General features: G+C 46.1%; 1 long non-coding RNA gene across 1 annotated transcript; it reads left to right on the forward strand.

The window, feature by feature from the left end:
- The first annotated feature begins 228 nt into the window (after positions 1-228).
- Positions 229-9,849, forward strand: LOC122693298. Its single transcript, XR_006340854.1, has 3 exons — positions 229-439; positions 4,073-4,223; positions 9,215-9,849. It is a non-coding gene; the product is annotated as an uncharacterized LOC122693298 (long non-coding RNA).
- The last annotated feature ends 278 nt before the right edge of the window (positions 9,850-10,127 follow it).

Raw genomic sequence — 10,127 nt, forward strand, 5'->3', positions numbered from 1 at the left:
CCTCTCTCCCCTTCCCTTTCTCTCCCAAAGGTCCCTAGAGGGAAGCTCGTCTGCGGGTGGGCGCACTTGCAACTTGTCCCTCGGATGGAGCGGGTCCAGGACTGTGCACTCGTGGGTGTGGCCGGGGCGTGGCCAGAGAGGGGCGGGACCGGGGCGGGGGCCTGGTGGGGCGGAGCTGAAACCCTGACGGATCTCTGAGCGCCTGAGGCCACAGAAGGTGGAGAAAAGTTGAGGGTTCCCGGCGCCTACAGCAGCTAGGGCCAGAGCCGCCGGGGCTAGGAGCACTCAGCGGGGATCCGGCGTGACCTTCGGAGAACCAGCCGGACCCGCCCATTTCGGCTGCCCGTGTCGATTCGGGGTCAGGGGAAGCCACTGGCCGGCGGCGTGAACCCGAGGGACGCAGGATGCGCTCCAAACACAGGGCCCCTGCAGGACGAAGGTAAGGAGGCGGCGGAGGCGTCTGTCTCTAGAACTTGGAATTTGTTGAGGAAACCTAGAGGGCGCTGACGCCACCAGCAGCGCTCCGCCTCTGCCGGACCAGTTCCCTGGGTGGGCAGACCCTGGGGCAGGCAGGTGGGGAATGGGGGCAAATTTGGTCCTCCTAGGATCTTCAACCTGAAACCATCTGATGCACCTGGAATCGGACCATTTTCTGTTCTCTGAAGTGAGGAGGGGGCGTGGCCGAGGGAGCGCGTTTAACTGTACCCTACTTTCCCGGGGTCTACCCCCACCTCACACTGAACACATTTTGGCACTTAAGATCCGGGAAGTGGGGTCCGGTTATGTGAAATCCCTTTCCGCAAAGCTTGGGGGTCTCATCTAGCGCCCCCACCCCCTATCTGCACCCTTAGCTTGTCAAACTAGGGGTGCGGAGCACAGGGGGAGAGCCTGGCTTTTTGCACCCCTTGCGTCCAACCCCAGGTGCTAGAGCAGCTCTTGGATCACCGAGGAAGGCGCGCTCACTACTCAGCTACTTCAAACTCGAGCTTGGCAGAATTCTGGGACTCCTCCTGACACCCCAGATTTGGTCCGATGTGATTTAGGAGTTGCAGGTAGGAACTGGTCGGGCCCAAAGACGCTGGTGGCTGCTGCAACAGGACCGGGCTTCCCAGGAGTCCCATACCTGAAACCTTTCACCCCAGTTCCCTGTCCACAAAGGGAATGCGCTGCCTCTTGGAGTAGAATCACGGGACCTCCGACACAGCCCAAAGCCCGGAGCATTGGCTAGCTGACCAGCTGGTGATACTGCACACCATTGTTACTTTCATACTGCACCTTGGGGCTGAGGTCACCGTGCGGATTAGGCAGGTGGAGCAGGGAGAGTGATCTTCAAGCTCCAGGCATAGCTGGCATCAAGCACCCTTTCTTGCTCAGCACTGGCTTCATGGCTCTAGGGACCAGCTAGGAGCCAGGTCTTAGCCCCTCTGGGTCGGGCACAACTTCTGCCAGGGTCCTGGGATGCAGGAGGACAAAAAGCGAAAATGTGTTTTTCTTGCCTCCTGCCCTGGAGTGAAGGGTCTGCAGGACCACATGAGTGAAACTGTCAGTGGGGCCGGGCATCTCTGAATCTTGCTTCCGGGCCCAGGTTCCACTCCAGCCCCTGTGCTACCTGATGGTCAAAAAGCCAAATTCAACTTAATGGGAATCTTTTTTTCTCTTTCCTGAGACTCCTTAAGCTGGGCTTGAAGCACTATGATAGAAACACATACACACTGCCAACTGATGTTAAAAAGTTACATTTGCTTTTCAGAAGTTCTTATGCACAGTTGAAATTCAAGAGAAATCCACTCTCTTTGAAACTTGAAATTCTCCTTCTGTCAGTCTAGTCTTGAAATGGGTTTCTGTCTGTACGTATGTGTGCATGTGTTACATGTGTGTGTATGTGTATCATTTTTGTTTTGTTTTTAATGTGCCGAAACTCAGGTTCATATACAGATGGGCCAAAGAAACAACAGTCTAACACAACACTTGAGAAAAAGCTGGCTATTTTGAATTTACTAAGAGGTGAGATCATTCTGTTTTTTATGGGCAATGTAGGGTACTTTTCAGGAGTAATTTTGACTCCATACTTGCAGACTAGAAATTGACATCCTCATATGAAGAGAATGGATTTTTGTAAGGTGTTTAAACAAAATGGACTGTATAGTGTCCCTGAAATTTATCCTCAATTAAGCAGGCCCTTACATGTAAAAAATATAATAAGGTGCCAAGATCAGGTGAAACAGTCTTCTAAGATCTGCTATTTGAAAGAGTCACTCCACAACTGGGCCAGCCAACACTCTGTGACAAGAGTCCTCATCTTGAGAAAGTTATTTCTTCATCACTATTCTAATGCTACCGCCCCCCCCCCACATTTCCACTGCAGATAGATATTTTTATTTAAGGAGACTGTATAGGAAAAAAGAAACACTTTGAGAAATTCTATTTTAAGTCAACCAGGAGTCCAGATCCTGATCCAGTCCAGAGAAAATTGCTGGGAAACTAGAACAAATATGTCAAGTGTAATTATCAAACGGGGGCAAGAGGGAGGAAACTGCATGTTGAAACTGCACATTGAATGGAAGTATTGCTAAATTCTCTCAGCTCATGGGACTACATGCGATTTATTTAGCGTCAAACATCAATTACCCAGAAAGGCATATAATGAAAAGCAAAATTGTCCTCCCTTTCTCCCTGCTCTTAACAGGGAGCCATTTTAAGCTAGTAAGGCTCCTAGATTACCTCCTAGTAGGGCTGTTTGTTAATTTTCCAGAATAATTTCCTAAGAATACTCAAGTGGGTTGCCATTTTCTTCTCCAGGGAATCTTTCTCACTCAGGGATTGAACATTCCTCTCCTGCATTGCAGGTGGTCTTCTGCTTTACAGGCAGATTCTTCACTGCTGAGCCACCAGGAAGGCCCAACAGTTACTTTACCTGTAACCATCTTCCCCTCTTCTTTACTTATAGCATCCACATAGTGTTTGCCTCTCAGTAAGCCCAGCTTCCCAGGTGGCAGCTAGTGGTAAAGAATCTGCCTGCTAATGGAGGAGACCCAAGAGACTCAGGTTCAATCCCTGGGTGGGGAAGATCCCCTGGAGAAGGAAATGACAACCCACTTTAGTATTCTTGCCTGGGAAATCCCGTGGACAGAGGAGCCTCGTGGGCTACAGTCCATAGAGTCCCAAAGAGTGGGACACGACTGAGTGCACCCCCCCACCCAACCCCTGCCATGCACATGTGTGTGCGCACGCACACACACACACACACCCAGCTTCGAATAAAACACTACATTTCTCAGACACCCTTGCAGAAAGGAATGGTCACATGACTGCAATCTGCCCAATGAGATGCAAGTGTTGGTTTCAGGGCAGAGCTTCAGGGGAAGATTTAAGGTGGCAGGACAGAAGAACCTCAACCTTGGGGAGGCCTCCTCTCAACTTGTGAGCAGGCTGCGTGATCTGGGTGGGTTTCTCTCCCTTCTCGTGTGGGCTCGTGTGGATAGCTCAGGTAGCCCCTGTGTACTGGTCTCCCAGCTTCTTGCATTAGCATCAGATTTCCTCCTTGGAACGAGTTTCCCTTCGTTGTGTGTCTCAGGAGAGTCCTTGAGTTAATTTCTGTGACTGACTTTGACCAAACCCTTTTACTAGTTGGACTTTAACAGATCCCAGCTCTGAGGTCCAGGGGCTGAGAGTCTAAGTGGGCAAAGACCTGGACCCCAAGGCAGATTTACCCAAAGATGAAGGGGCATGAGATTTAAAAAGATGCGTGGGTTCAGGGTCCTGGCTGTTCTCAGAAAATGAACTCTGAGAGAGAGAAGAGAATAGAATAGGAGAATACATTTCAGTCATATGCAAATTTCGCGCTCACGCAAATTCCACCTTACACTCTGTAGTATGTAGGCTTTCTCCAAGGATGAAGCTGCATTACTCATGTACCGTGGAGAGTCATGTGCTTGCAAGTTACAGAACAGATTATTTTCACATATATATGACATCTCATGAAAAGTAACTCAGATTTCTCAGCCTCATTTGTAAACTGCTTTTTGATACAGCACAGCATCTTTCTTTTTCCTTCCTTCATCCTCCTGCTTAGCTGTTGAAGACTGTGGAGGTCGCTGACACCTTACAAAGGTTGTTCTCACCATGAATTCTCTTCCTGTGATGTGTCCCATCCTCAGAGCAGAGATTGCCTTCCTGGAAGAAGCCACAGTGTTGTCTGAGGAGCTCAAGTTCACAATCCAGAGGTGAGTTGTTACGCATCATTATTTATATTCAAGTGCTTCCTTGGTGGCTCAGTGGTAAAGAATCCGCCTGCCAACACAAGAGATAACCTGGAGATGCAATCCATCCCTGGGTTAAGAAGATCCCCTGGAGGAGGAAATGGTAACACATTCCAGTATTCTTGCCTGGGAAATCCCATGGACAGAGGAACCTGGTGGGCTACAGTCCATGGGGTTGCAGAGTTGGATGTGATTGAACAACTAAACAACAGCAACAACAGTTTATAGTCAAAGCTAATTGGCTGCTGATTGTACATACTAGCCTTCATTATGGGCTACTATTTTTCTTTTGGAAGAAAGTTGTACTTCTGAGCTGAATGTCAGTTTTAAATCTTTTAAAGCAAATGCATGAGTTTAATTTTAGTTGAAAGTCAAAAGCCCACGTGAGGTATATAATTTGCCTGAGCTGATCTAAAGAACAGACTTTTCTCTATGTTGTAGAAATAGATTAGGAAGACCAAGTATTGTGGGCAAATTGTAGTGCTTTTCCAATATGTCTGACTGTGTCATTGGATTAGAACTCCTGTCCAAATGAGGATACCAGTTCCTGTCCAGAAGCTTCAATTTTCTTCTCTCATGCTTGATGGTAGGAATATAAAATGGTGCAGCCAATCTGAAAAATAGTTGGGCACTTTGAAATTCAAGCACACGTTTATCATGCAAGCCAGTAATGGCACTCCTGGGCATTTATTTGTCCCAGGTAGATGAAAACTTGTATCCACACTAAAACCTGTACATGAATGTTGATAGAAGCTTTATTTGTAATAACCCCAAACTGGAAACAATCCACATGTTCTTTAACAAGTTCATAGTTAACATGTAGAACATCCATAGGAATGGACTGTTATACGACAACTTGAATTGATCTCAAGTGTTTTCTATTGAGTGAATGCCCTCCCCCCACCAAAAGGCCATATGTCCTCTGTTTCCATGCATTTAACAGTTCTTGAAATGACAGATTTATAGAGCTGGAGAGGAGATTATTGGTCATCAAGAATTCATGGTGCTGGTGAATTGCTGGATTCCGGAAGATCGTGTCACCCTTGAAGCTCTCTCTGGGCCTCCCACAGAGCCAGCGTTGTTGGCACCGCCCGGTTGGGAGATATTCACCCAGAAGCTTCTCTCTGGTGCACACCGTGGTCTCTGGCTCTTTTTCCAAAACTCTGCACTTAGTTCTCTCCTGGGCTCCTAGTCAGAGTAGTGACAAGTGTGAAAGCGATCTTAGGAAATATGGGACCAAATAGAGCTGCATTTCTCGTTCAGTACGTGGACATCGGTGGTAACACCCACTGATGGAAAGAAGGCTGATGCTTTGCACTGAATTTAAGATTAAACAGAGGGAGGATAGCTTGTCCAGGCATGAGGCATTTGTCAATACACGTCCCTGTGGCTTCATAATGTGTTTCTAAATTCTGATATAGCATTTTGTGGTCAGCTGGCTCTGTGACAAAATGAGGATCTGCCAGCTGATGTTTATGACTTTCCATATAAGCTTTCAGACAAAATTTGTCTTACATTTTGCTTGAGGTATGAAGGGCCAGAAGTCTAAACTTCCTAGAATTCCCAGAGGGATGTGCCACATGATTCAAGAGAGAGAGGACACAGTCTTAAATTTCTTGTAAATCAGTCTTTAGGAGATGTCATAAACCTATCCATAATTAAAGTTCATGGAAGATTTGCGTCACCTTTACTTGTCTTTTCTGTATTTGAAATGCAAGGAGAATTTAAAGGTTTACTTTGAAGGTTCAGTCTGAATGTTTTCGTCTGAAGTCTGGCTGCCTGTACGTCTGCTCAGTTTAAATGGAAAATATTCTTGTACTATACCAGGAGTTTTAAGGATTGCCTTGCCCTACACTTGGAGAAGGAAATGGCAACCCACTCCAGTGTTCTTGCCTGGAGAATCCCAGGGTGTCAGGGGAGCCTGGTGGGCTGCTGTCTATGGGGTCGCACAGAGTTGGACACGACTGAAGTGACTTAGCAGCGGCGGCAGCAGCAGCAGACCTACACTACTACTCAGCTTCCCCTGCTGTTAGCATCCCACTACCATTCCTTTTTTTTTTTTAAGATTTATTTATTGTTGCACGGGATCTTCATTGCTGTGTGCAGGCCTTCTCCAGTTGTGGTGAGCAGGGGCTACTCTCTGGTTGCAGTGCTCAGGTTTCTTGTTGCCGTGGAATCTCTTGTTGCAAGTGGAGCACAGGCTCTAGGCACTTGGGCTTCAGTAGTTGCAGCTTGTGGGCTCAGTAGTTGTACACAGGCTTAGTTTCCCCATGACATGTGAGATCTTCCCGGACTAGGGATCGAACCCATGTCCCTTGCATTAACAGGTGGATTCTTTACCACTGAGCCACTAGAGAAGCCCGCCTCCCCATTCTTTTTTTATAGCTGTATAATGCTTCATTTTCAGGTGTGCTACTACCAGCTATTCAACCCCTCCCCTATATAGGAATTTTTTTTTATTGTTTCCAATATTTTGTAGCTACAAACAGTGCTATAAGGAGTAAACTTGTGTGCATGGATTTTGTGTATATTTGGAGGAATATCTTCAGAGTGGCTTCCTAGAAGTGGAATTTCTGGGTCAGAATATAAGTGCATGTGAAGTTTTCTTAAGTATTACCAATTTCCCTCCAGAAGGATGGTGCCAACTGGGACTCTCGCCATCCACACACCAGAATGCCCATTTTCCTGCAGCCTTGCCAACAGAATGTGTTGGCATGCTTTTTAATTTTTGCCAGTCTGTTAGGTGAGAAAGTGTATCTTGATGTTGTTTTAAACTTCGTCTAATTATAAGTTAGCCTGAACCCTTTTTCATATGTTTGTGAGCCATTTTTCTATCTCGTGAATTTTCTGCTCACATGTTAGTTACATCTCTGTTTCAGTTTGAATTTCAGAATTGCCCATTTCAAGGGGAATTTAATTTCTTCTTCCAAAACATGTAGTTGGTGGAACTTCCCAGGTGGTCCAGTGACTAAGACCATGGGCTGTCAATGCAGTGTGGGTTCAATCCCTAGTCAGAGAACCAGAGCCTACATACCACAGCTAAGAGTTCATATGCCCCAACTAAAGATCTGGAGCAGCCAAATAAATAAATATTAAAACCCACCACCACCAACAACCAAAAAACCCCATGTAATTGGTTTCAGGTTAAGTTATCGGTACCTGAATCTGACAGTGTCCTGGGAAGCTTTCAGCACTGGCCATAACATGTGGTTTGGATGGTGTGTGGTGCTGGAAGGTGGGCAAAGTTGCATTGGGATTGGATTGGTCTTGGTACCCAGAAAGTTTGAAAGAGATCCTGGGGAAATTTGTTCCTGACTTCTAATCACAGTTCTTGCTTCCATCACAGAGGGACCCTTCACATCTGAGGAATATCATAGGACAGTGGGGCAGAGAGGTTAGAAGTGAATGAGGACCAAATTCTGACTACAAAGATGTGAATGCCAATCACCCCTAAACTACCTGTGTAGCTTTGGGCTTGCACATGTCCTCTCAGTGGTCAATACCTATCTATTGAGTGAATAGTTGAATTTAGTAGTGTAAGACTCTGATCCAAAAATAAAGTATGTGGGATTGTCAACACCAGAATGAATGGGTGACACGGCAAATAAAACTGTAATGAGTGTGGGACCTTTAGAGTGTTTGTCTAATTCTGGGAAAGGTTTCTTCCTCCTGTCTGTCATTAGAGGTGAGTTATCATTTCAGATATACTGATGTGCTTTATCTTGTGTTTCTTTTCTTCTTTTTAAAGATTTTTTTTTGATGTGGACCATTTTAAAAGTCTTTATTGAATTTCTAACAGTATTGCTTCTTTTTTTTAATGTTTTGGGTTTTTTGCCCTGAGGCCTGTGGGCCTGAGGCCTTAGCTCCCCAATCGGGGGTTGAAACCACACCCCCTACATTGGAAGGCAAAGTCTTACCCACTGGACCACCAGGGAGGTCTCCATATGTTTCCATATGGCAGCCATCCACCATTTTGATGGTCTTGTTTTCTTGCTGTATCAAGGATGGACCATCTTCTTAACCATGATATGCACTCCATGTATAATCAGTGACTTACCATTTGTCTTTAAGTCAGCTCACTTGAAAAAACATATAAATTCATCTGAAAAGGAAACTTGACATCCGCCACCATAGACAGAAAACTGGCTTGTGATAAAGAAGAGGTAATCATAAATATAAATACCACATATGCAAAGAAACAATATTGGATTCCACCTAGGTACTGTTACCTACAAAAGGGCCTGCGCCGGAGGCCTGCTGTCTCTCTGTTTCAAAAGAGAAGAGCCAGTGTTAGAGAAGGGTTAGACTTTCTCCTTGATGTCTCGGTACAGAGGGTTGAAGGAGAACTTGAAGGAGATAGCTGTCTCAGTTGGTGACTCAGTGTTATTTAAGATCTGGTCTGTGCATCACCAGAACTATATCTAGAACCAGGAGCCATGGCTGCCTTTGGACCAACTGGCCCCCAACTTCTCCATCATCAGAAATTAGGATAAATGAGGCTTAGATGTACCCAAGTCAGCCCCTTGATGGTTAGCCCCAGTGGGCCAAGGATACCTGATTCAGACTCAAGGAATCTGTTAATTGCCGACTCCTTTGGGGGTTGTCCACCGAGCTGTGTAGTTCCTAGAGATGGCTAGAGTGCAATGTTCATTTTACAGATATTTTTCTGACCATCTCTTATGTGCAAATTCTGGTTAATTTTCCCCCTCCCTTCTCTTAACTCCTTCCTTCTTTCCTTCCCTCCCTCCCTTTTGTTTACTGTCTCTCTCTAATCTCTCTCTTTATTTTTTCCTCTGATAAATAATACTGGCCCTCATGAAATCCACAGATTCTTTAGAGGTAGAGAGAGGGCAAATTGTAAATTAACAAATTGTCTTCCCTTGGCAAAAATGTGGTTTTTGAATAAATGAATCCAGAAATAGATATGATAGCAGAATTTAACATTCTATTTTCAGAGTTATAGAATGAGATGAAGCAGTACTAATGAGCTTCCATAGAAGGCATCAGAATTTTCTTACTGAACCAAAGAAGACTTGTCTGTCAGCATAAGTCAGCAAAGGACCTCCATGGCAGCTGCAAGCAAGATGGAAACTCTGAACTGGGAGCTCTCTGGCCCCCCAAGCTACTGTCCAAGCCCCTGAGGAAGTGATGTGGACAGCAAGTGACCTGAGAAAGAGAAGACGAGGACAGTGCAGACCACGTGGAAAACCAGAGGAGCCTTTCTGGAGGAGGAGGCTTGGGGTGATAAGCGAGGCTTGGCTTGATGAATATAAGCTGGTGAAGGTCCACTTCTCTTCATGAGGCATTCGTAAGATGGGATCGGAAGTTCCACTTCCTGGAATTTCAACTCTGCCTATTTCAGCATCTCGAAAATTCCTAAAAACTTTTCATCCTTGTGGGGTTCTGGGCTGGATGGTTTCTGGGAACAGGACACCAGGAGACTGGGCTCACAGGAGACATATTGGGCTCCCTCCTCTGGGGTGCTTTCTTTTGATGTTATGGTTAATTATACACAGGCCTGGGCTTCCTTGGTGGCTCAACCAGTAAAGAATCTGCCTGCAGTGCAGGAGACCTGGCTTCAATCCCTGGGTTGGGAAGATCCCCTGGAGGAGGAGATGGCAACCCACTCTAGTACTCTTGCCTGGAGAATTCCACAGACAGAGGAGCCTAGCAAGCTACAGTTCATGGGATCCCAAACAATCGGACATGACTGAGCGCGTAACTTTCACTTTCATACACAGTCCTGTGCCTGGGACGTCTCCAAGGCAGGATGGCCCATCTGCGGCAGTGCCCTCAGAGGAGAAGGGGTTTGGTGTACTGCCTGTTTTTAATGTTCCCGACCTACCAAACATGTTGCAGCTCATTGAT

The sequence above is a fragment of the Cervus elaphus genome, chromosome 5 (genome assembly GCF_910594005.1).
Source record: "Cervus elaphus chromosome 5, mCerEla1.1, whole genome shotgun sequence".
Lineage (NCBI taxonomy): Eukaryota > Metazoa > Chordata > Mammalia > Artiodactyla > Cervidae > Cervus > Cervus elaphus.